A 25,251-nucleotide genomic window follows, 5' to 3' on the forward strand; every position below is an offset into this window, starting at 1 on the left:
CTGATGATTTCCTTCACATCCCAAGGCTATTTTGGTAGTCGCACTGCTGTGCGACACGTAATCAAGGAAACATGTGACGAAGAATTAGAAAGCAATGGGGTTTTTTAAGACATAAACCAGATCTATTAAAGTCACTAACTGTGAAACTTTCCCACAGTCTTTGGTGTGGAATCTGATGTTAACCAGCAGGAGAAATCATTCATTTGAGGGACTCAAAAGAGCAAAGAAAGGATGTTTTCAGCTCCAAGTGTAGATAAGTCGTGCTGCAAGAAGAATTGTGCTCCTCACACCCGGGTGGAAAGGGAAGAACTGGAGCCCAGCCCCCCCGGCACAGGAAGCCACCGAGACACAAAGAGCCCCGCAATGGAAGAAGCAAATAGAAAAATAAGGGTACTACTTGCTACAATGCTCAATTATCACAGTCTTTGGGGTCACGTTTAATGAGGTTTTGCATCTGCTCCCTTTCACCAGTTCTGCTGAGGCTTAGATGGGAATATCTCAAAAACACTAAGAAAAGTAACTTTGGTGGTGAGACTCATCATCTCCCAGGTATTTAGACAACGGAAAACAGTCCGTCGGTTGCTTTGGAAGACATTCTTTGTGATGCTAGTGGTGAGAAGCTGGGACAGGTTGCCCTGAGAAATGGTGATGTCCCATCCCTGGAGGTGTTCAAGGTCAGGATGGACGAGGCTCTGAGCAACATGATCTGGTTGAAGATGTCAGACTGGATGGGCTTTTAAAGTCTCTTCAAATCCAAACTGTTCTACAATTTGGGCGCTGAGATGGTCTCCAAGCCACCACACTCCACGCTGCCCCACCACCATCAGGAACATCCTCGTGGAGGTGAGTGAGGAGGTGGTGGTGCCCCTTGCAGCACTGTGCACTGGCTCAGGGCTCCCCAGCACAGATTCTTCATAGAATCATAGAATCACTAGGTTGGAAGAGACCCATTGGATCATCGAGTCCAACCGTTCTTACCAAACACTAAACCATGTCCCTCAGCACCTCGTCCACCCGTCCCTTAAACACCTCCAGGGAAGGGGACTCAACCCCCTCCCTGGGCAGCCTCTGCCACTGCCCAATGACCCTTTTGGTAAAATTTTCTTCCTTAAGTCCAGCCTAAACCTCCTCTGGCAGAGCTTGAGGCCATTCCCTCTTGTCCTGTCCCCCGTCACTTGGGAGAAGAGGCCAGCACCCTCCTCTCTACAACCTCACCAGGGACGCAGCACCCCTAACCCCTTTAGTAAAGACCCCAGAAGGTGAGCAGCTTGCGAAAGAAGTGCCACCTCCTGGAGCAGAACCTCCTGAGATGCACCAAGCAGCCACTGTTGGGATCCAGAAGATGGAGAGGGAGGTGCTAGCTCTGGCTCGCCGGTTGCTAAATCCCACCAAGAGACATCTAAAAATACATCATACGCATCCTTCTAATTATTTTTCTACGTAAGTAATTAGCGAAGTCATCCAGGGAAGCTGGCCAAGGAGAGCGGGAGGGGAGACGCTCTGCGTCAGCAGCAGTGGGAGGGATGGAGCCCACAAGGCCTGCTATTAAGATGTGGTCCGTGTTATGAAACAGCTCAAGACTTCTCTGTCCAGTGAAAACAGCTCCAACTAGGTTAGAGAAAAGACTGCGTTGCTGCCGCTTATCTCCGGTTTGGAGCAGCAGAAGGAGGCTGGCTGGGGTCCAAGATCCCAATTAATTTGAAACAAACAGTTGTAAGGGAAAAAAAAAACCAACCCTATCTGTTACTCCCTGAGATTTAAATTCCAGGGTGCCAGGGACTGAGAGCCGTGCAAGCTTGGTGGAGCTGTCAGAGCCTGAATCTTCTTGTTGCAGGACCACGTGTGCTCCAGATACAGGGAAAGGATGCATTAATTAATTAGCCTGTGCCACTGGGTGTTTCTGATACCCTGAGCAGATCCTGCTCGCCCATTGCTGCTGCCCACAAACTTAATGTTGTAATTCTGCAAATGAAGCCAGGGATTTCCATGCACAGAGAAGAAAAGCAATGAGAAGGTGATTAAAGAAATCCAGAGTACATCCAAGGAAAGGTGCACATGGACATCAGGGCAGTGTGTCACAGTTTGGGATCACAAAATCCTGGAATGATTTGGGTTGGAAGGGACCCCAAAGCCCATCCAGTCCCACCCCTGCCATGGGCAGGGACACCTCCCACTGGATCAGGGGCTCCAAGCCCCATCCAACCTGGCCTTGAACATCTCCAGGGATGGGGCAGACACCACTGCTCTGGGCAACCTGGGCCAGGGCAATTATTCCAATGTTAATTAACATGAAATACATTAAAGAGCTTCTAGCTGTGCAAGCCAGGAGACTTGAGAGTTCAGAGGGTCCTACACATGCACGACGTGTGCTTCACTTGGACCAGCACATCCCAACCCACAGCACCGGCACACGATGTTCTCAGCCCCGTTAAATTTGTATAAACTCCTTGAGTCACTCCAAAGCCACAACTGTTGCATCCTTCCTTCTTGCAAAGCCACTGTTTCTCCAAACACTGCCCCACACGCCAGTGCAAGCGGCTGCAAATATTTCCTCCGCCAGATGGAGGGTGGCATCACCATGGCTGATGCTCACGAGCAAACAAAGCTGCAATAGATGCCCACGAGCAAATAAGCTGTGACAGATGCCCACGAGCAATGAAGCTGCGATAGATGCCTACAAGCAATTAAGCAGCAATGGATGCCTACAAGCAACTACGCTCTGAAGGATGCCCACTAGCAATTAAGCCACGATGGATGCCCATGAGCAATTCATAGAATCATAGAATAGAATCATAGAATAACCAGGTTGGAAAAGACCCATCGGATCATCAAGTCCAACCATTCCCATCAATCACTAAACCATGTCCCTCAGCACCTCCTCCACCCGTCCCTTAAACCCCTCCAGGGAAGGGGACTCAACCCCCTCCCTGGGCAGCCTCTGCCAGGGACCAATCACCCTTCCCATGAAACATTTTTTCCTAATGTCCAGCCTGAACCTCCCCTGGTGCAGCTTGAGGCCATTCCCTCTCGTCCTGTCCCCTGTCACTTGGGAGAAGAGCCCAGCTCCCTCCTCTCCACAACCTCCTTTCAGGTAGCTGGAGACAGCAATGAGGTCTCCCCTCAGCCTCCTCTTCTCCAGGCTAAACACATTAAATTAAGCTCCAATAGATGCCCACGAGCAATTAAGTTTCTCACAGCTGGCACCCGTTGCTCAGGCAGAGCACCCTATGGCAGTGTCTATGGCTTTGATATTGATTTTAGCAACCCCACACGATCCAGCTGCTCCTTCAGAAAAAGGCATTTTTTGCTTTTAATGTCTATTTTCACGTCTACAGGCCTTAAGAGGAACAGCTGAGGGAACTGGGGTTGTTTAGCCTGGAGAAGAGGAGGCTGAGGGGAGACCTCATTGCTCTCTCCAACTCCCTGAAAGGAGGTTGTGGAGAGGAGGGAGCTGGGCTCTTCTCCCAAGGGACAGGGGACAGGACGAGAGGGAATGGCCTCAAGCTCCACCAGGGGAGGTTCAGGCTGAACATGAGAAAGAAATTTTTCACAGAAAGGGTCACTGGGCACTGGCAGAGGCTGCCCAGGGAGGGGATTGAGTCCCCTTCCCTGGAGGGGTTTAAGGGACGGGTGGACGAGGCGCTGAGGGACATGGTTTAGAGTTTGATAGGAATGGTTGGACTCAATGATCAGGTGAGTCTCGTCCAACTTGGTGATTCTATGATTCTATGATATTTTTTAGAGCAGGTACAACAAGCTGTGCAGTGACTGGTATCTTCCCCACCTTTTGTTATCCTTTGAGCCCTGGGTGGTTTTCAAGCTGCCTGCAAGTGACAGAATCATGGAACGGGATGGGTTGGAAAAGATGTCAAAACCCATCCAGTTCCAACTCCCGTGCCACACGTGTCCCACCTCCCACTGGATCAGGTTGCCGGAAGACCCATCCAACCTGGCCTCAAACACCTCCAGGGAAGGGTGCTCAAGACACCAGCCACACGCTGGTGCAAAACCAAGCATCTCAAAGCCCTTCCCCCTAGACACATGCCCTTCAAACAACGATCTTTGCAAGGAGAACACAGCTCTGGGTGGATGCATGCCATGCAGCGCAGAAATCCACGCCACAAAACCAAGTCATTTATTTTGACAATCCTCTCTCTCTCCGCATGGATGTTGCTATCTTCCAGCCCGGAGAAATATGAGAAAATTCCAAGCAGGGAATGGGATGCAGATGTCCGACCCCAGGCTGAGGACAGACAGGTATCACACATTCTAGAGTTTCACCGAGTACATGATCCCAAGCCATGTTTCCTAGAAATCGGCATACCAGGAATTTGCCAGCTCCAAATGGAAACTTCATGTTGCTGTTCCCTCCCAGAGGCTCGCGGGAGGGGGAAGGGGAAGGAGGGAAGAGAAAGGCTCGTGGGGGTTGGAGGGATCTCACCTCACCACCATGCAATCACTGGAGAAAGTCGGAAGGCCTGGGGGCGTCCGGGGAGGTGCCCACCCAGAGACACGGTGGGGATTGCACTGCTAGGAAGAAGAAAAAACAATTAAAAATAAAATAATACAATAAAAAACACACATGCTTTAGTCTAAAACAGGGTTTATGAAGAAGGGAGATCCGAGACGGTGGTTTTCAGCCACAGACCACGCTGCCCCACAGGCAGATGAGACCATGGACAAAACCTCTTCTCTGCTTCTCTGCTCCCTGAAGCCGCGGGGAGATGCTTTGACTCGTTGTTTCCATAAAACAGCATTTAGCATCTTACCATCCGCTTAAAAAAAAAAAAAAGAAAAAAAAAGAAAAAGGCTATGTTCTGTCCAACTTTTTTATTGACCATTGCTGAAAGTCAGGATGAAAATTAACAGGATGGAAAAAGAAGAGCTGACTGCTCTGGGAGTTGTTTTTGAAGACGCGCCTTTGCTTCCACGGCACCACAACAGCCTGAGAAGCTTTGGATTGCAACACCGGAGGGAGTTTCTTTAAAATGCAAAGTTCAGGCTGAAAAACAGCAAGGTTAAATGCACAGGGGGGAGATGCAGGACCCCCACATCCCAGCCCCTGGGATGCTCCTCCAGCCTCCAACCTCACCACACCAGATAATGAAGAAAAATCCAACTAGCGCAGCAGCCGAGCTCTCTCGTCATCCCCCTCTTGATCACAAAAACTATTTTATCTGACAAAACACCCGCTTACTGAGCAAACCGTCCCCATGCAGAAGAGGGAAAGAGCAGAGCAGTGATTTGCCCCAGATGAGGGTGTTTTAAGAGACCTGCGGTGCCAGCCTGCAGAGCAGAGACCCAGGGAGACAACGTTTGAGTCGATAATAAATGAAAATTGAGATTTATAAGACAATGTGAACATCCTAAGCCGACAAGGCTCCCCCACATAATCCTCAGCTCCATCCTGATACATAAGGATGCACCCAGGCATCAAGTGCTGTTTCTCACATCCCTGCATCACAGCTTGACGTTAAAATTAACTTCTCTCTTTCTTTAAATCCCAGCCACTCGACTTCCCCCCCCTGCTTTAAAATAAACGGGGAAGTCATAGATTTAACTTATCCCTAGCTGAATAAGGCTCACATGGATTGATTTACTTCCTAGCACGCACGTTGTGCAAGCAGCTAACATCCCGGCGGGCCAGTCATGGCAACTTCTATTCAAACAAAAAAACAACACGCAAACAGAGCTGCTCTAATTGCCCGGCACCCTGATGAACCGTCGCACCCAGGGTGAACCGTGACTCACTGGGGACTGAAGTGAACTCCTCGGTTCTCCTTTATCCACAGCTGGTTGCTGCTGGAGGGTTAACTCCTGCCACAGAGACCTTGGGACCCACTGAGCATCCTCTGAGCATCCCCCCCAGCATCCCCTCCCATCCCAGAAAGGGATGCAGCTACCTTTATCCCAATCCAGCTCCTGAGGACCAGAGGGTATCGCGCTACAGCAGCAAAGGGAGGTTTTTAAGCAATTAAGAGAATAACAAAGGGACAGAAGGAATCTGCTGCGTGGTGTTCCCTTAATCATTTTGCTTAGCTAATGTTCTTAAGCTTCTGAAGTGGTTTCAGTTAAAGTCCAAGTCATAACTGATTTTTTTTTTAATAAGTTGAATAAGACACTGCCCTCAAGTTCCAACACGAGGAACAAGTGAGCAGTATGGCTCGCTGCTCCCTGCCAGAACAAATATTTCAGCAGAAAACACGATGGGCTCAGCCTGCCTGCGTCCCACAAGAGGGAGGCGAACGCACCCACACCAGCGACACCCAAAACATTTTCAGAATGGGGGCTTTCTTCCCTGAGTTTACAACATGAACCTATTTAAAATGATAAAATGAGGCTTTCTCTGGTTATCTAGCAAGGCACCAGCAAGGAAAAGGTTCTCACGCACTGGCAGAGGCTGCCCAGGGAAGTGGTTGAGTGCCCATCCCTGGAGGTGTTTAGAAGGTAGATGAGGTGCTCAGGGATCTGGTTTAGCAGTGGACAGGATTCGATGATCTCGAAGGTCTCTTCCAATCAAACAATTCTACGATTCTGTGATTTACCACATCGCTTCAAAATAAGAAATCACAGGGACAAAGCATGAATCTCACGAGCATCCCATCAGCACCCACGGTTCATCCACATCCCCTCCACCGCGGGTACCCAGAGGCATAAAGCTCTCTGCTTTCAAATGGAAAACACCCAAGCAAATATATTTTTTTCCCTCCTTTATTCCAAAAGACAAACAGACACCGGGGAAAGCAAAAGCCATAAACTTTTATGGGTTGCTGCTCTTCCAAGGGGAGAAGCCGCCAGGGTCCAGGGTTTTACACACTGATGCTCTGTGGCTCCTACGTCGCTGGCCCCTGCCCCAGGGAGGATTTCAGCTGCTCCCACCACAAAGATCACAACAAGCTTCTGCCACCAGCAGCACATCCCAAAAATACTGGAAAACACAGGAATGTCAGAGCCAGCAGCAAAGCCTCCGCTCTCCATCAGCAGGGAGAGGCACCAGACTGCATCCATCCTGCTCCCGGAGAGGGGGATGCACACGATGCTTAAAAAAATTAATTATTTAAAAAATAGTCATAGCAAGTGTGCACCTCCCGTACGAGACCAGGATAAGAAGGCTGGGGGAGACCTTAGAGCAGCTTCCAGTGCTGAAAGGGGCTCCAGGAAAGCTGGGGAGGGGCTCTGGATCAGGGAGAGCAGGAAGAGGATGAGAGGAATGGTTTTGAGCTGAAAGAGGGGAGATGGAGAGGAGATCTTGGGAAGAAATGTTCTCCTCTGAGGGTGGGGAGGCCCTGGCCCAGGTTGCCCAGAGCAGCGGTGGCTGCCCCATCCCTGGAGGGGTTCAAGGCCAGGTTGGATGGGGCTTTGAGCCCCTGATCCAGTGGGAGGTGTCCCTGCCCATGGCAGGGGTGGGACTGGATGGGCTTTGAGGTCCCTTCCAACCCAAACCATTCCATGATTCTATGATAAATAGCTGTTCCATGCTTCCCTGAGCTTCTCAGGAGACAGCGGGCGAGGGGCCGAGTGCAGCATCCTAACGAGCTCCGAGGCCATTATACACAGGCGCTCACGTAACAGCAGGGAACGCAATTTCCTAATGCTTTCATAAATTAGGTTTATATAACTGCAAGGGGAAAAAAAACCCACAGTAACAGAGCCAAGCAGGTTATATAAACCATCGTTAAAAAGTGAGAAAGTACTTGACATCCCACTACCCACTCCCTGGCACCCTCTCACTGGGGTTTCTGCCACCAACAACGAGCAGGCCCCTTTCACCGTGTCTTCTCCTCCGGTCAAAACAACTGGGGAGAACAGACCCAGCCAGGCTTTTTGGAAAGAAATATTCCACCTCTGGCTATTAAATGTGAAGCGGGTGGGGAGGCCCTTGGCCCAGGGTGTCCAGGGAAGTGGTGGCCAGAACAGGGAGAGCCCAATGGGCCTGACTGGTTTTAAGCTGAAAGAGGGGAGATGGAGATGAGATTTTAGGAAGAAATGTTCTCCTGTGAGGGTGGGGAGGCCCTGAACAGGTTACCCACAGCAGGGGTGGCTGCCCCATCCCTGGAGGGGTTCAAGGCCAGGTTGGATGGGGCTTGGAGCCCCTGATCCCATGGGAGGTGTCCCTGCCCACGGCAGGGGGGTTGGAACTGGATGATCTCTTAGTTCCCTTCCAATCCATCCCATTCGAAGATTCCATGATTCATTCTATGGTTCGAAGTTTCCCTCCCTGTACAGGCACAACCTGGTAAATCACAGCCCTGGATGCTCAGAGCATCCCCCTGGCTGCAGCGACACCAACACCACGAATTCGATTTTAAGAGACAGCTTCGGGGAACTAAAATAAATCCATAATGAGAAGAAACAAAAAAGTGCCTTGTTTGCCAATCCTCTTCTAATTTAGCCTTTTCTCCAGAATAAATCAGACAATTAATCTTGTTTTTACTTATTTTTATCTTATTTCTAAAAGCATCTCACTGCTTGCCACAGATTTAAGGGGGTTCCCAACAAACTTGCAGCCGGGTGTCCCCAGACCACAGCAGTGGAAATGCTGCTTTAAATCACTTATTCCCCACATGTAAGGGCTTGGCAGCATCTTGAGAGCCCTGGTGCCAAATTCCAGAGGGGATGCCCAACTCGGCATCCAGCACTGCTGCCGGCAGCACCACACCCCCACAAATAACTCGGTGTCCGAGATCTTTTTTGAAGCCACGTGTGCAGCAACGGTCTAGAAATGCCCCATTATATCAGGCAAACGGCAATTCTCAGCATGAAAGAGGGGAGATTGAGATGAGATCTTAGGAAGAAATGTTTTGCTGTGAGGATGAGGCCCAGGTTGCCCAGAGCAGGGGTGGCTGCCCCATCCCTGGAGGGGTTCAAGGCCAGGTTGGATGGGGCTTGGAGCTCCTGATCCAGTGGGAGGTGTCCCTGCCCATGGCAGGGGTGGGACTGGATGGGCTTTGAGGTCCCTTCCAACTCAAACTATTCCATAATTCTACGTTGTGAGGCTGCCGAGGATGCTGCGGCTTCGGGGTTGCACCTCAGAGATGACGTTATTGGCAGGCAAGAAGAGGTGGTGTCTCCTAGAGCTCTTTTTATTTAATTAGGTGATTAAATTTAACATGAATTAAAAAACACTCAAGACGTGAATAATTCTAATGATGCCAATTTTCTACGTGCGATGTCACTATTTATTCACATGGGATATTGCAGACAGAACACAATTTAATTCCCATCCCTCCTCACCATAGAATCACCAGGTTGGAAGAGACCCACCAGATCATCGAGTCCAACCATTCCAATCTCTTCCCCTCTGACAGTTGCTTTACTACCATTTTCCTTATTTTCCAATACACTCATTTACAAAATCAGAAACCCTTATTTCAATCACAGTTACCACTTATGGGATAAGCTCATCTGCTCCATGACAAACAAGTTACACAAACAACTCGTACCCTGCAGCACCCTTTTCTTTAACACCCATTAATGAACAGCATTCAAATAAAACAAACTTTGCTAAGTCATTTATTATTTCCCCAGGATATGTAGAAGAGCAGCATGAGCTCGGCAGCTCCCTCAAGGGGCTGTAATAGTTTTATATATGTAACTCTAAGTAAATAAACATAAATATAAATATAAATCGAAGTCTATAGTGAAACTGAAGTCTAAATTGAACTTGAAGTCTAAATCAAAAATCAAAGCCTCAATTAAAAATCAAGGCCTAAATTAAAAATCAAAGCCTAAATCAAACTCTAAATCAAAATCTAAATTGAAATAGAAATTGAAATCAAAATCTAATTATACCAGAGGGAATGCAAAATTGTATAGAAGTATAAAAACCAGAGTGAATTATTCCCCAAATAACTTATAAAATGCTTTCCCCATCCCAGACCAGCTCAGGGACCTCTGGTCAGATGGAAGTGGGGATCTCGGTGTCCTTTCAAGCCAACTTTCTCCTCCTGTCAGCCACTAATTAAAACCCACCTAATTACACAGTCATGTTCCTGAGGGATGCTATTTGGTTCTTACTCTGGAATTGTTCTTATTTTCTGGCTTATCCCAGCAGGGGAGATGCTCTAACAGCACTGGGAAAGGACTTCAAAATAATTCAAGCATGTGCTGCACAAATACAGGCTTGGGAGGCTACAATGATTTATTTAAAAAAAAAAAGGGGGAAAAAATACCCTGCAGCAGCTGTTATTCCAGCAGACTCCTCTGCTCTGGGCAGGACGAGCATCGTGCCTCCGTCCTCCAAGCCCCCAACCACAAGAGGGTCCATGTGTCACTGTACCTCCACACAAGCTTCAGCAGAAGAGAGCACTTCTCCACCAGCTCCCCAGAAATCCAGAGAGTTTTTGCACTTCACACCATCACCAGCCTCACCTGCTTTATCATCCCAATCCTCCCCACCACCCTCTCCTCTGCCAGCACTCCTGGGAGCACCCAGCTCCATCGCGCCCTCGCCTTCCTCCTCTGTCACACACATTGCTGTCATCACCCACTAAGCCACGAGGCCAAGGACCAGCATCCCACCAAAGATCCAGCATCCTGCCAAGGACTCCAGCATCCCACCTGGAGCCCGGCATCCCCAGTGATGAGGGACCCCAGCATCCTACCTGCATCCCAGCACCTCCACCAATGAGGGACCCCAGCATCGCACGGAGAACCCAGCATCTCAGGATGGACCCCAGTATCTCACTGAGGACCCAGTATCTCTACAAGGGATCCCAGTATCCCTACAAGGGACCCCAGCATCTCACTGATAACCCAGCATCCCTACAAGGGACCCCAGTATCTCACTGAGAATCCACCATCTCGAGAGGGACCCCAGTATCTCACTGAGGACCCAGCATCTCACTGAGAACCCAGCATCCCGAGATGGACCCCAGCATCTCAGGATGGACCCCAGCATCTCACTGAGGACCCCAGCATCTCTACAAGGGATCCCAGTATCTCACTGAGAACCCACCATCTCGAGAGGGACCCCAGCATCTCACTGAGGACCCAGCATCTCACTGAGGACCCAGCATCTCACTGAGGACCCAGCATCCCGAGACGGACCACAGCATCTTGAGATGGACCACAGCATCTCGAGATGGACCCCAGCATCGCACAGAGAACCCAGCATCTCAGGATGGACCCCAGTATCTCACTGAGGACCCAGCATCTCTACAAGGGATCCCAGTATCCCTACAAGGGACCCCAGCATCTCACCCCAGCATCTCACTGAGAACCCAGCATCCTGACGAGGGACTCGCATCTCACTGAGGACCCAGCATCCCACTGAGGATCCAGCATCCTGACAAGGGACCCCAGCTTCTCATCGAGATCCCAGCATCCCAAGAAGGAACCGCAGCATCCCAATGAGAACCCAGCATCTCAATGAGGGACCCCAGCATCTCCCCAAGATCCCAGCATCCCAAGAATGGCCCCCAGAATCCTGAGGAGGGACCCCAGCACCCCACCTCTGGGCTACAAAACTCTCAGTCCTGCTGGGAAGTTATTCCTGCCCAGGCTCACACTCCTGCTTAACCCCTTCCCAGCCGTGGCTGTCCTTTCCTCTGCTTCAGCAGCGTTCCTGTCCCCTCCAAGCAGTTTTTCTCACCTCTAGGATATCAGGTAGGGAATAAAACCTGAGCATCTCTGAGTCACAGCATCACCACCCGACCTAAACCCACCACAACTCTGGGAAAACAGCCCATAAATGCCAGATATGGGCTCTGCCAGATGGATTTAATGATTTTCTTCCCCCCCCCGCCAGCCCTTCATGGGGCAGGGAAGGAGGCGGCGGAGGGGGCAGAACGGACGCAACTTCCCCGCATTTTACAGGAAGGAACAGTTTGTGCCTTCAATTTTTTTTTTGTTTTGGTTTAACTTGTAATCCCAGTTTCCAGGCTGGATTTGATGCCTCAGGGATGTCCTAAACCCACCTCAACCATTTAAAAGCTCATTATGTAGCCACACCATTTAAATTCTACCTCTAAAATCCTAAAGTATCAGCTCCTGGGTTATTATTTTTCCATTTTCCAAGTGTTTTTTCCACCAGCGCCAGCTCGATCCTGTCTGCTCAGCACGGCGAGGACAGGAGCCCAGCTGCGGACACGGTGATGACGGATGGATCACCACGAGCTCTTACAGCTCAGCACGTAAAATACTCTTTCCTGGTAAGGGCAAGCTCGCTCCAACGTGCATTTGAAAAAAGAAGAGCTTTGAGAGAGAGTTTGTGTCTGGAAAGGAGGGGAAAACAGCAAAAGCTTAAAGAAAAAGTTCGTATTTCCCTTGTGCAATCGTCAATCTGTATATTTATGTCTGTGCCTTATGGGTGGGTAGGAAAAAACATTGGAGGAACACAGCAGTACAAGCTAGGGGCACCAGCCCCATGCAGGACACACTGCTCCCCACCCCCAGCCCCATACATGCCCTCCCCACTCCCTAATGCCCCACACCACCCCCAATGCAGACCTCATGTATTTCTCCAGCCCCACAGACATCCCTAAGATCCACACAGCCCCCAGCACAGCACCCTCGAGCCTCCCCCTGCCCTACGTGTGCCCACGCAGATGCCTCCAGCCCCACAGCAAGTCCCCCTGGCACTCCTCTGACTTCACATCGGGTGCCCTCAGCATCCTCTGACCCCATATCAGGTCCCCCGAGCTGCCTCCAACCCCACGTCGGGTGCCTCCAGCATCTCCAGTCCCATGCTGGGTCACCCCATCACCTCCCAGCTGCATATCGGGTCCCCCAAGCTGCCTCCAACCCCACAACGGGTGCCCCCAGCATCTCTCGACCCATGCCACATCATCCTCCAGCCCCACGTTGGGTCCCCCAAGCTGCCTCCAACCCCATACCAGGTCCCCCCAGCACATCTGCACTCATGTTGGGTCACCCCATCATTTCCCAGCCCCACATCAGGTCCCCCAAGCTGTCTCCATCCCCACACCAGGTCCTCCCAGCACTTCTGCACTCATGTTGGGTCACCTCATCATTTCCCAGCCCCACACCAGGTCCCCCAAGCTGCCTCCAACCCCACACCAGGTCCCCCCAGCATCTCTGCACTCATGTTGGGTCACCTCATCATCTCCCAGCCCCACATCAGGTCCACCAAGCTGCCTCCAACCCCACACCGGGTGCCCCCAGCATCTCCAGTCCCATGCAGGATCACCCCATCATCTCCCAGCCCCACGCCGGCTCCCCGGGCATCCCCCGGTCACACACCCGGACCCATTGAGGAACCAGTTCAGGATGCAATTCAGGACCCACTCCAGACCCGCTTCCCATCCACTCAAGGATTTGGACCCCGCTTTGGACCTACACCGCTTCCCATCCATTCAAGGACCCGCTTTGGACCTACACCGGGACCCACTCCGGACCCACAGCCGGACCCACTCAAGGACCCGCTGCAGACTCACTCCGGATCCACTTCGGATCCGCTCAGGACCCACTCCGGACCTATTCCACACCTGCTTCCTATCCCCTCAAGGACCCGCTCCGCACCCGCTCCAGCCCCGCTCCTACCCCAGCCCAGCGCCGCTCCGGCCGCAGCCCCGTCCCGCTCGCTCCGCTCCCACCTGCCGCCGGGGCCGCCCCGCTCCGAGTGGCCCCCGGCTCCCGCGCCGCCCGGGCGGGTGTCGCCGGCGCGCTGGCCCCGCCCCCTTCGGCGCGCTGGCCCCGCCCTCGCTCTCTTACCATTGGCCGTCCCGCCCTGGACACGCCCCCCTGCTCTATTCCCATTGGTTGCCCTGCACGCCGCCGCGTCTCCTCATTGGTGCGTTCGCGGCCGTATGCAAATGAGGCACCGCCCCGCGCACTTGCCGGGAGCAGCGGGGGGGGCGGGAGGGCTCTGACCCCGTGTGGTGGCTTGGGGGGGGCCTCCGACCCCGTGTGATGGCTTGGGGGGGGGGGCTCTGACCTTGTGTAATGGCTTGGGGGGGGCTCTGACCCCGTGTAATGGCTGGGGGGGGGCTCTGACCCCGTGTAATAGCTTGGGGGGGGGCTCTGACTCCGTGTAATGGCTTTGGGGGGGGCTCTGACCCCGTGTAATGGCTGGGGGGGGGCTCTGACCCCGTGTAATAGCTTGGGGGGGGGGCTCTGACCCCGTGTAATGGCTTTGGGGGGGGCTCTGACCCCGTGTAATGGCTGGGGGGGGCTCTGACCCCGTGTGATGGCTGGGGGGGGGCTCTGACCCCGTGTAATGGCTGGGGGGGGCTCTGACCCCGTGTAATGGCTTGGGGGGGGCTCTGACCCCCGTGTAATGGCTTGCGGGGGGGCTCTGACCCCGTGTGATGGCTGGGGGGGGGCTCTGACCCCGTGTAATGGCTTGGGGGGGGCTCTGACCCCCGTGTAATGGCTTGCGGGGGGGCTCTGACCCCGTGTGATGGCTGGGGGGGGGCTCTGACCCCGTGTGATGGCTGGGGGGGGGGGCTCTGACCCCGTGTGATGGCTGGGGGGGGGGCTCTGACCCCGTGTGATGGCTGGGGGGGGGGCTCTGACCCCGTGTGATGGCTGGGGGGGGGCTCTGACCCCGTGTAATGGCTTGGGGGGGGCTCTGACCCCCGTGTAATGGCTTGCGGGGGGGCTTTGACCCCGTGTGATGGCTGGGGGGGGGGCTCTGACCCCGTGTGATGGCTGGGGGGGGGGCTCTGACCCCGTGCAATGGCCTGGGGGGCTCTGACCCTGTGCAGTACCCCGGGGGGGCTCTGGCCCCACACATTGCTGGGGGGTGCTCCAACCAGTGCAGTCCTGGGGGGGCTGGTTGGCCCCATGCAGTGCCCCAAGGACACCTCGGCTCCACACACTGTTCCAAGGTCCCCCTGGCCCTGAGCAGTCTTGGGGGGGTTGGGGGAGGGAGGGGGGTGCAAGCTTCGTGCACCGCCCCCCCCCCACAAGGGCATCCCAGCCCCAGAGGGACCAACCAGCCCTGTGTATTGCTCTGGAGGAGCCCCAGCAACACCCAATGGGTACCCCAACCCACACAGCATCCCACGGGTACCCCAACTCGTGCAGTACCTCACAGTTAACCCAACCCATAAAATGCCCCACAGGTTCCCCCAAACCCATCCAACAACCCCATGGGTACCCCAACCCACACAACGCTCCATGGGTACCCCAACCCATACAGCACCCCAGGTGTACCCCAACCCCTGTGATGCCCCACAGGTCCCCCGACCCATACAGTATCCCAGGTGTCCCCCAACCCATACAGCATCCCAGGCGTACCCCAATCTATACAGTATCCCAGGTGTCCCCCAACCCACACAACACCCCACAGGTACCCCGACTCATGCAATACTTCACAGTTAACCCAACCCACACAATGCCTCACAGGTCCCCCAAACCCATGCAACAACGCCATGGGTACCCCAACCCCTAGAATGCCCCATGGGAACCCCAACCTGTGCAAAACCCCATGGGTACCCCAACTCATACAGCATCCCAGGTGTCCCCCAACCCCTGTGATGGTACCCCAACCCCTGTGATGCCCCACGGGTCCCCCGACCCATACAGCATCCCAGGTGTCCCCCAACCTGTGCAAAACCCCATGGGTACCCCAACCCGTACAACATCCCAGGTGTACCGCAACCCATGCGGCACCCCACGGGTCCCCCAACCCTCAGGGTTTGTTTGGGAAATGCCGAACTAGACAGCAAATCACCATTTCCCACGGCTGGGGATGGAGAAGCGCGGGGTTGGAGGACACCCGGGGTGCTGAGATGTGGAGAAATGTTCCCATTCAGTATGAACGAGATAAGAGTTTTGTTAACAGCTGCTTCAAAATACCCCCCGAGATTAGAAATAATGTGCGTTTGCAATTAAGCTTCTGATCTCTGCTTGTGAGTGTTCAGCCTGAGCCCACAGGGGCAAAAAAGAAGCTTGGGGGTGAAGCACGGTGTGTCCCTGCTGGCCCAGCCCGGGTTCTTATGCTATTGTGTATGATGTGCACGCATAGGATCATAGAATCATGGAATGGTTTGGGTTGGAACGGACCTGAAAGCCCATCCAGTCCCACCACCTCCCACTGGATCAGGGGCTCCAAGCCCCATCCAACCTGGCCTTGAAGCCCTCCAGGGATGGGGCAGCCACCACTGCTCTGGGCAACCTGGGCCAGGGTGTCCCTATCCTCACAGGAAAATATTTCTTCCCAAGAAATATTTCTTCCCTTCTTTCAGCTGAAAACCATTTCCTCTCATCCAAACCCTTCGCTCCCTGATCCAGAGCCCCTCCCCAGCTTTCCTGGAGCCCCTTTCAGCACTGAAGCTGCTCTAAGGTCTCCCCGCAGCCTTCTCTTCTCCAGGTTGACCAATCCCAACTCTCTCAGCCTGTCCTAATACAGGAGGTCCTCCAGCTCTCGGATCATCTCCATGGCCTCCTCTGGTCCTGCTCCAACAGCTCCATGTCCTCTCTGTGCTGAGGACTCCAGAGCTGGACACAGGGCTCCAGGTTTGGTCTCACCAGAGGGGCAGAACCCCCTCCCTCCCTGCTGGTCCCACTGCTCTGGACGCAGCCCAGGACACATTTGGCTTTCGGGACTGTGTGTACTCACTGCCGGCTCACGTGGAGCTTCTTCTCCACCAATACGGCGTTAAAATTAAAGCCCATTTTAGGAAAAAAAAAAAAGATACCATCAACAACAATCACCAAGTTCTGGTTTTTAAATGTTTCCCACCACCCTCCGAGAGCTTTAAACTTCCCCTTACCAAATAAATACCGCGGATTTCCAGTATCAGGAAACCCTGCATCTTAATTTTCCTTAGATAACCCTGAAAAACCCAACAGGGCTGATGGCAGCGGCAAAGGGGTCCAGCTCCACAAACATGAGAAATGAGTTTCCTTGTTTGCCTATAAATTAAAAGCAAAACAGATGGGGGGAAAAGCAATGGGGTGGGTTTTTTAAAGACGAGCCAAACCCTTCAGTTCACTCCACTTTCTTGAGTGGTGGGATGCCCGGACTCCTCCAGTGCCGGGTTCCACGCTGTCCCCAGCATCGCTGTAACACAACCTGGAGGAAATCTGCTCCATAAATAATCCCAGCTGGCTTTGGGGTGGCTGCCAGGGACACTGCTCGTTCCCCCTGGCCACGCAGCTGTCCTGCCCCAGCCCTGCGCCCGTCCCCCAGCCCCGAAAGGACGGCGATTCGCGGAAAATCCTTGCCCCCTATCAGAATCGGGGAGCGAATCCTCAAGATCCCCCTCTCTCCGCCGCCGATGTCCTTCCTCGTGCCGCCCCCGAGCACCTCGTGTGCTGGGAGAGCGGCGGATCCTGAAAAAGAAAGGAAAAAAAAAAAAGAAAATAAAAGAGGGGATATTTTTATTCATCCTTGTCTTCTGCTAAAAATAACCAGCATCGAACCACCTTGAGGAGAGGCGTCTCCGCCTCAGCTTCACATCGCAACGATGCAGCAGAGAATCTCTCCAGCGTCTTTGGGAGCAGAGAAATCGGGGTTTCGCCCAGTGCGGTGGCACAAATCGATCTCCTTGGGTAGACAATGACCTGCATGGGATGCTCCCCACTCCCAAGTGGGAATGGGATGCGTCCTTCTCCTTAATACCCAGCCAGCCTTCCCATTTTGGGGAGAAAAGCAGCTTTTTGCAGGCTGGCAATGGTGTGACCTCTCCCCACCGTGGCATTTACCCCCCTCCAAGGGCTCCGTGTGTCACTGGGGAGAGGAGCGCGGGGTGGTGGGACAGGCGGCACGGGAAGCTGGGTGTTTATGAGGCACAGAGGGTGTTGCACAACCCGCAGCGGGAGGCCAGGAGGACACGGCGTCCTCGCTGCCGCCCAAGGTGCGACTGCGCCTGCTGGGGACACGGGGGGGGGTGATGGGGGAGCCGGCTCGGTGTGGGGATGCTTGGCCGGTACCCGAAGGGGGGGGCCAGCAAAAAAGCTGGGGTGGGTTTTTTTACAAGGACGTGGAGTGGTAGGATGAGAGGGAAGGGCTTTAAATTGGAAGGGGAAGGTTTAGATGAGGTAGTTGGAAGAAATTCTTCAGGATGAGGGTGGGGAGGCCCAGGTTGCCCCATCCCTGGAGGGGTCCAAGGCCAGGTTGGATGGGGCTTGGAGCCCCTGATCCAGTGGGAGGTGTCCCTGCCCATGGCACGGGTGGAACTGGATGGACTTTGAGGTCCGTTCCACCCAACCCGTTCTATGAGCTTACGATTCTGCGTGGAATCCCCACAAATCAGGGCCATGGTTTAGTGTTTGATACGAATGGTTGGACTCGATGATCCGATGGGTCTTTTCCAACCTGGTGATTCTATGAATCTATGATTCTATGATCCTCTGGCTGCGACTTCCCTCGCTTGGCTCGGACTCACGGCTCCTGCGATGGATTTTTCACAATGAAGGCTCCGAGGAGTCCCCGGCACATAGGAGAGACCAGGAGCATCTCAGGCCTGATGCTGCCCCAACCCCTCCAGCGTGTCCAGGGCTGGACACCTCCCCGTGCATTTCCAAACCATAAATTTCCAGCTTGCCATCTCAACACCAGCCCCCATGGCAACAAAAACTCATGCAAGCAAGCAGGGGCACCTCCAGCTGAGGCTTTTCCAGGGCTGCATCCATCCCTGAGTCCCTATTTCCGGCACAACGCTTCGTCCCAGATGCCAGGACACGATTTTCGTAGAATCTATTTTTCTAGATTATTTTCCCGCTGGGGACAGGAAAGAAAATCCTCGCACACATCCCCTGAATGGAGATGAGTGGTGGGGGGACAGCCAGGATCTGAGGTTCCCTCATCCCAGCTGAGGATCCGACCCGGCACAAGCGAGGGCAGGATGCAGCGGGGCCAGAGCAGGGAGGATAAATAAAGTCTGGCTTTGCCGTCCTGGCTTGGGGCCACTTCTAACACAAAGTACATTCCGGTCTGGACGTAACGAACTGTACCAGGCTCTGCCGGGGGCAGGCGGGTGGCTGGGGGAGGCCAGGGCTCCCCATCAGTCCTACTGGGCTAGGGTGTCGGGGGGGCCATGGGGGTGCACAGGTGCAGGGCTGGCACCCCCGAGGATGCTCAGCGATGGGGATGCTCCTGCTAGAGGGATCTGCACCCCAAAACAATCTCGGGGAGATCCTCTGTGGGTGCTCGAATGCTTGTGGGGTGGCAGGCGGGGGGGGGGCTGCCTGTGGGATGAGGGGTGTCTACAGGATGGGGAGGTGTCTCTGGGATGGGGGGGCTGCCAGCACCATGGGGGCTGCCCATGGGATGGAGGGCTCCCAGTGGGATGGGGGCTGCTGATGGGATAGGGGTCTGCTGATGGAATAGGGGATTCCAGTGGGATGGGGGCTGCCCATGGGATGGGGGGGCTGCTGATGGAATAGGGGATTCCAGCGGGATGGGGGCTCCCAGTGGGATGGGGGGGCTGCTGATGGAATAGGGGATTCCAGCAGGATGGGGGCTGCCCATGGGATGGGGGGGCTGCTGATGGAATAGGGGATTCCAGCAGGATGGGGGCTGCCCATGAGATGGGGGGGCTGCTGATGGAATAGGGGATTCCAGCGGGATGGGGGCTGCCCATGGGATGGGGGGGCTGCTGATGGAATAGGGGATTCCAGTGGGATGGGGGCTCCCAGTGGGATGGGGGGGCTGCTGATGGAATAGGGGCTCCCAGTGGGATGGGGGCTGCTCATGGGATGGGGGGGCTGCTGATGGAATAGGGGCTCCCAGTGGGATGGGGGCTGCTCACGGGATGGGGGGCTGCCTGTAGGACGAGCATCTCCCAGCAGGATGGGGGCTGCCTGCAAGATAAGGGGGTGCCTGTGGAATGGGGGATGTCTACAGGATGGGTGGGATGGAAAGTGGGGGGCTGCCAGCATGATGGGGGCTGCCCACGGGATGGGGGGGCTGCTGATGGAATAGGGGATTCCAGCGGGATGGGGGCTGCCTATAGGATATGGGGGCTGGCAGCAGGATGGGGAGCTCCCAGTGGGATGGGGGCTGCTCACGGGATGGGGGGCTGCCTGTAGGACGAGGGTCTCCCAGCGGGATGGGGGCTGCCTGCAAGATAAGGGGGTGCCTGTGGGATGCGGGGTATCTATAGGATGGAGGGGTGTCCCTGCGGGAGGGGGGTGTCTGCAGGATAGGAATGCCAAGAAGTTTTGGGGTCCCCGAGACTGCAGTTTGCCCGGAACTGGTTCCTCCTGCTGAGTCCTTCCCCTCTTCCAGCCTCGAGGGAAAACATCAGAGCAGAAAACCAGGACAGCATCTGACATCGTTCCCTCCTCACACGCGACGGCAAAGCCGGAGAGGCCGGGGGAAAATAAAAAATTCAACAATTGGTTTTGGCAAGAAGAGGCAAAACCAGAGCTTTTCATGAATTTTTTTTTTTGTTTCTATTTTTTTTCGGTTGTTGCTAGAAAGGTTGTTTTGCCTCCAATGAAAGCAACGTTGGCTTCTCGCCGGCTCCAGCCCTAAACCATCTCCCCAGGATGGTGCAATCCCAGCTCAGGTCTAAGCAAACCCCATCCAGGCTCCGCACCATCAAGTCCTTGCGTCCCCAGGGCTGCAGTGGAGGGTGAGGGGTGTCCCAGGGAGGATCTTCTGAGGAGGAGACAGGTGATAGGAGGAGAGGGAAGCATTGAATGATGGAATCATGGGTTGGGTTGGAAGGGTCCTCAAAGCCCATCCAGTTCCACCCCTGCCATGGGCAGGGACCCCTCCCACTGGATCAGGGGCTCCAAGCCCCATCCAACCTGGCCTTGAACCCCTCCAGGGATGGGGCAGCCACCACTGCTCTGAGCAACCTTTTCCAGGGCCTCCCCACCCTCCCCATGTAGAATTTCTTCCTAATATCTACTCTAGATCTTCTCTCTTCCAATTTAAAGCCGTTTACTCTCATCCCATCACTCCATGCCCTTGTAAAAAGTCCTTCCCCAGCTTTCTTGTTGCCCCTTTCAGCACTGGAAGGCCTCAAGCTGCACCAGGGCAGGTTCAGATTGGACATTAGGAATAATTTCTTCACCCAAAGGGCTCTCAGGCCCTGGCAGAGGCTGCTCAGGGGGGTGGTGGAGACCCCATCCCTGGAGGGGTTTATAAGATGAGGCGCTTGGGGATGTGATTTATGAGTGGGACAGGTACAGTTGGGTTTGATGACCTCAAAGGTCTTTTCCAACATAGGGATTCCATGGTTCCATCACTTCATGGTTCCATGATTCCATAATGATTCCATGAGTCTATGATTTTGGGGTGCAGAGCGCTCCCGAGAGGGGCCAGTGCGTGCCGTGCCCTGACCAAAACCAGGGGAGAAAGTCATCCAGAGCCGGGGGGTGGAGTGAAACTCAGCTCCAAAAGCAAACAGGCAGCCCCAGATGCCTCTAGGCACCCCCAAACGCCTCTTGGAGCCCCCCAAACACCTCTAGGTGCCTCCATACAGCTCTGGGCACCCCCAAATGCCTTTGAGGCACCCTTAAATACCTCTAGGACATGTCCAAACGCCTCTGGGGCACCCCCAAATGCCTCTGGGCACCCCCAAACACCTGTAGGTGCCTCCATACAACTCTGGGCATCCCCTAAATGCCTTTGGGGCACACTTAAACACCTCTAGGACATGCCCGAACGCCTCTGGGGCACCCCGCAGTGCCTCTGGGCACCCCCAAACATGTCTAGGTGCCTCCATACAACTCTGGGCATCCCCCAAATGCCTTTGGGGCACCCTTAAACACCTCTAGGACATGCCCGAACACCTCTAGGGCATCCCTAAACACCTCAGGGCACCCCTATGCACCTCTAGGGCACTCCCAGACCCCTCTAGGGACCCTCAAAGGTCTCAAGGCACCCCAAAACACCTCTGGGGCACCCCCAAATAACTCTGGGGCATCCCTAAACACCTCTGGACACCCTGAAATGCCTCTGAAGACCCCTAAAACACCTTTGGGGCACCCCCAAATGACTCCTGGACACCCTTAAACACCTCTGGAGACCCTGAAATGCCTCTGAACATCCCTAAAACACCTCTGGGGCACCCTTAAAGACCTCTGGGATACCCCCAAACACCTCTGGGGCACCCCCAGATTCCCCTGGGCACCCCTCGACTCCTCTGGGCATCCTCAAAGGTTTCTGGGCAACCCCAAACACCCCTGGGACCCCCTTTTTCCTGGGATTTTGGGCAAGGCTGGGAGGATGCCCCCCTTTTTAGGGGTGCTGGGGAGGCTGCCAGGATGGGTGTGGAGGAGGACCGCACTAGAGAACCCCCCCAAAAAGAGCTGATCGCCCCCCCCTACAGCCCCTGGGGAGGCTGCAGGAGCAACAACCCCCCGGGAACCCCTTTTTTCCTGGAATTTTGGGCAAGGCTGGGAGGATGCTCCTTGTTTTGGGGGGGCTGCAAGGATGGGGACACCCCACCCCCCCTCTTTGCAGCCACAGCTGGTGATGGCACAAAGAGGGGGGGAAGCAGGGTGAATTGGGGGTGTGGGGCACCCCTCTTTGCAGAAATGAAAAATGAATAATCAGAGGAGGAAAAAGGCAGCGTTCGAGGATGGGGGGGGGGAAAAAAGGGTTAAAGCAGAGGAGGAGAAGAGGTGAAGGCCGAGGGCTGGCGGAAAGGGGGGGGAGAGAGGGAGGAGGGAGGCTGGGGAGAGGGAGGTTGTGCAGAACATCCTGTACCCTCCTGGTAAAAACAGCCCAGGCCGGAGGGGGGGGAGGACAGAGAAAGGGGGGGGGGGGGGAGGGATAGAGGAAACCTTCCATCCACCCCCCCCAGGATAAGGGGAGACACTGGGGGCACCCCCGGGGGGGGGGAGCAGGCAGGGGTGGGGGTGCCAAGTGGGGTGCAAACCTGGTGGGGGGGGTAGAATGGGGGGGTTTGGGGTGCCCCCCCCCCAAACCTTCAGGCTCGTTGCTTTTAAACCAAGGGGGGACACTAAGCAAAGCGGGAGGGGGGGAAGGAGCACCCCAATTCTTGCACCCTTCATCACTCAGGGTGAACTGAGGTCCCCAGAGGGGTGTGTGCCCCCATGTGCCCCCCCACTCCAGCTCCAAACAGGGGACAGAGAGGACATCAGGGTCATATATTTTTCAGCCTCATTGCTTTTTAACCAAGGGGGGGACCCTGTGTGTAGTAGGAGGGGGGAAAGGGCACCCCAACACTTGTTCAGGGTGAACTGAGGTCCCCAGAGGGGTGTGTGCCCCCATGTGTCCCCCCCCAGCTCCAAACAGGGGACAGAGAGGACACCAGGGTCATATATTTTTCAGCCTCATTGCTTTTTAACCAAGGGGGGGACCCCTTGGAAAGGGTGGGGGGAGGAAGGGGCACCCCAACACTTGTGCAGGGTGAAATGAGGTCCCTGGAGGGGTGCATGTCCCCATGTCCCCCCCCCCCCCCAGGCTCCAAACAGGGTACAGAGAGTCCACTAGGGTCATATATTTTTCAGCCTCATTGCTTTTTAACCAAGGGGGGGGTGCCCTGTGTGAAGCAGGGGGGGAAGAAGGGGCACCCCAACACTTGTTCAGGGTGAACTGAGGTCCCTAGGAAGGATGCGTGCCCCCATGTGTCCCCCAGGCTCCAAATGGGGTACAGAGAGGACATCAGGATCATATATTTTTCAGCCTCATTGCTTTTTAACCAAGGGGGGGACCTCTTGGAAAGGGTGGGGGGAGGAAGGGGCACCCCAATGCTTGCACCCCTTCATCACACAGGGTGAACCGAGGTCCCTAGTGGGGGGGGGCATCTTCCCCCCCCCGAAGGATGCCCCCCCTTCCACTCACAGCAGCAAAATCCTGCACGAGGATGCTCTGTTCACTCCTCCATGTCCCAGCTGAGGGTGCCCCCCCCCCCGGTTTGGGGCCCCCCCCGTCCCCAGGGCTGCCAGCACCCCACACGCGCTGGGGCCCCTTCCTGTGTTTGTTAAGATGCTGTGAGTCAGGCGTCTGGTTTTCGGTTTAAACCAATATTTACCAGCCCAGAGCTGCCAAAATAAAGCCACCGCTTCACCAGTAAATATAAGGCTGAGATGGCGGGGGGGGGGGGTGTTCATTTATGTGGGTGTCCTTCCCCCTTCCCCTGCTCAGTCACCCCCTCCCACCCCTCTGGTGCCCCCATTCTCCTCCTGCCAGTGCAGGGGCACCCCAAAAATAGGGGCACCCCAAAAATAGGGGCACCCCAAAATCCCCATCATCCACACCAGGAGTTGACCCAGCCTGAGCCCCCCCAAATATTTGTACCCCCCCACACACCCAGAAGAGGGTGACCCCAAAGTGGGGCTCAGGGCTGGGTGTATTTCAGAGCCCCCCCCCCCCAAAGCTGAGCTGCCCTGGGATTGGGGGCGTCCTGCTAGGTTGGGGGGGTCCCCAGGGCTTTGGGGGGGCCCCAGGCGGTGGGCACGGTGCGGCTGCCCTCTGCTGGTCCCAGCCCCACCAGAGCCCGGGCAGTGGCCGCATCCTGCCCAGGCCAGAGATGCAAAGCCCCGGTGAGCATCACCCTGGCTCCCAGTATCCCCAGTATGCGTCCTGGCAGCCCCAAAGTGGGGACCTTGTGCAGGTGGGGGGGGGCAAGGAGGTGCCCCCGTGTCCCCTACCCCCTCGCTGTGCCCAGGGGTGCCCAGGGGTGCCCTGTTCCCACCTCCCCTTTCCTCCAAGCCGCATCCACGAGGACATCAAACTGGTGGCCACCATGGTGAGGCCGTGACCCTCAAAGCTTCCACCGCTCCCCGCCAACAAGATTAAAACTCAGACGCGGGTCCGTGGTTTCCCGGCTCTAATCGAGCTGGGTGGCAGGTGCCAGTGGGTCCCTGGAGCATCCCCTGTCCTGCCTCCCAAGTCCCTCCTCATTGTGGAACATCCTCCCCCAGCTTTGCCACCCTCCCAGCCGTGTCCCTTGTGTTTCTGCAGGTCACCCTTGTTTTAGAAAGAAAGTTTTCTGCAGGACACCCTCAGCTACACGACACGGCCCCCCAGGACCCCCCACCCACTGCACAGTTGGGGCTGTGGGTGCCTGGGGCTCCTTCTGCCCCAGGGTTACAAACCCATGGGGTGAAGATGGCACTGGAGAAGCCAAGAACCCAGCCTCTGGTGACTCCTTTATCTCCTGCTGCCTCCCCAGCTCTGCGAGGTGGGCGCCTCGTCTTCCTCGCATCCCTGCAGCACATTCGCACCCCCTCCCCACGCCCAAATGTCGGGTCCGAGGTGGCATCACCCCCCGCAGCCCACCCTGCGTCGGGCACAGCTCCGCTGGATGCAGAGTTAAAGGGATTTGTCCCCTCGCTGCCAGCCAGGGCTGCTCCCAGCATCATCTCACCAGCTCCATCCCGAATTCCTGAAGCTCCTGGGCATCTCACAGC

General features: G+C 55.2%; 1 protein-coding gene and 2 long non-coding RNA genes across 6 annotated transcripts in view; 1 reads left to right on the top strand and 2 right to left on the bottom strand.

The window, feature by feature from the left end:
- FKBP5 (FKBP prolyl isomerase 5) overlaps positions 1-13,583 on the bottom strand; it is a 29,568-nt gene extending 15,985 nt beyond the window's left edge. For 2 of the 4 annotated variants that reach the window (XM_069875766.1, XM_069875770.1), the window contains exons 1-2: positions 13,504-13,583; positions 4,442-4,527 (exon numbers count right to left, since the gene is read on the bottom strand). The gene's annotated coding sequence lies outside the window, so the exon portion shown is untranslated. Of the gene's footprint in view, positions 1-4,441; positions 4,531-6,391; positions 6,535-13,503 lie in introns of those variants that run through there. The other 2 variants (XM_069875769.1, XM_069875767.1) reach the window with 2 other exon arrangements.
- Positions 13,584-16,622: 3,039 nt separating this feature from the next.
- LOC138730549 (uncharacterized) lies at positions 16,623-17,791 on the bottom strand. The gene is made up of 2 exons (XR_011339042.1): positions 17,338-17,791; positions 16,623-17,244 (listed from the first exon to the last, which is right to left on the bottom strand). It is a non-coding gene; the product is annotated as an uncharacterized lncRNA (long non-coding RNA).
- A 1,106-nt stretch (positions 17,792-18,897) lies between these two features.
- LOC138730550 (uncharacterized) lies at positions 18,898-20,295 on the top strand. Its single transcript, XR_011339043.1, has 2 exons — positions 18,898-19,055; positions 20,144-20,295. It is a non-coding gene; the product is annotated as an uncharacterized lncRNA (long non-coding RNA).
- The last annotated feature ends 4,956 nt before the right edge of the window (positions 20,296-25,251 follow it).

Source organism: Phaenicophaeus curvirostris, chromosome 24 (genome assembly GCF_032191515.1).
Source record: "Phaenicophaeus curvirostris isolate KB17595 chromosome 24, BPBGC_Pcur_1.0, whole genome shotgun sequence".
Taxonomy (NCBI): Eukaryota; Metazoa; Chordata; class Aves; order Cuculiformes; family Cuculidae; genus Phaenicophaeus; species Phaenicophaeus curvirostris.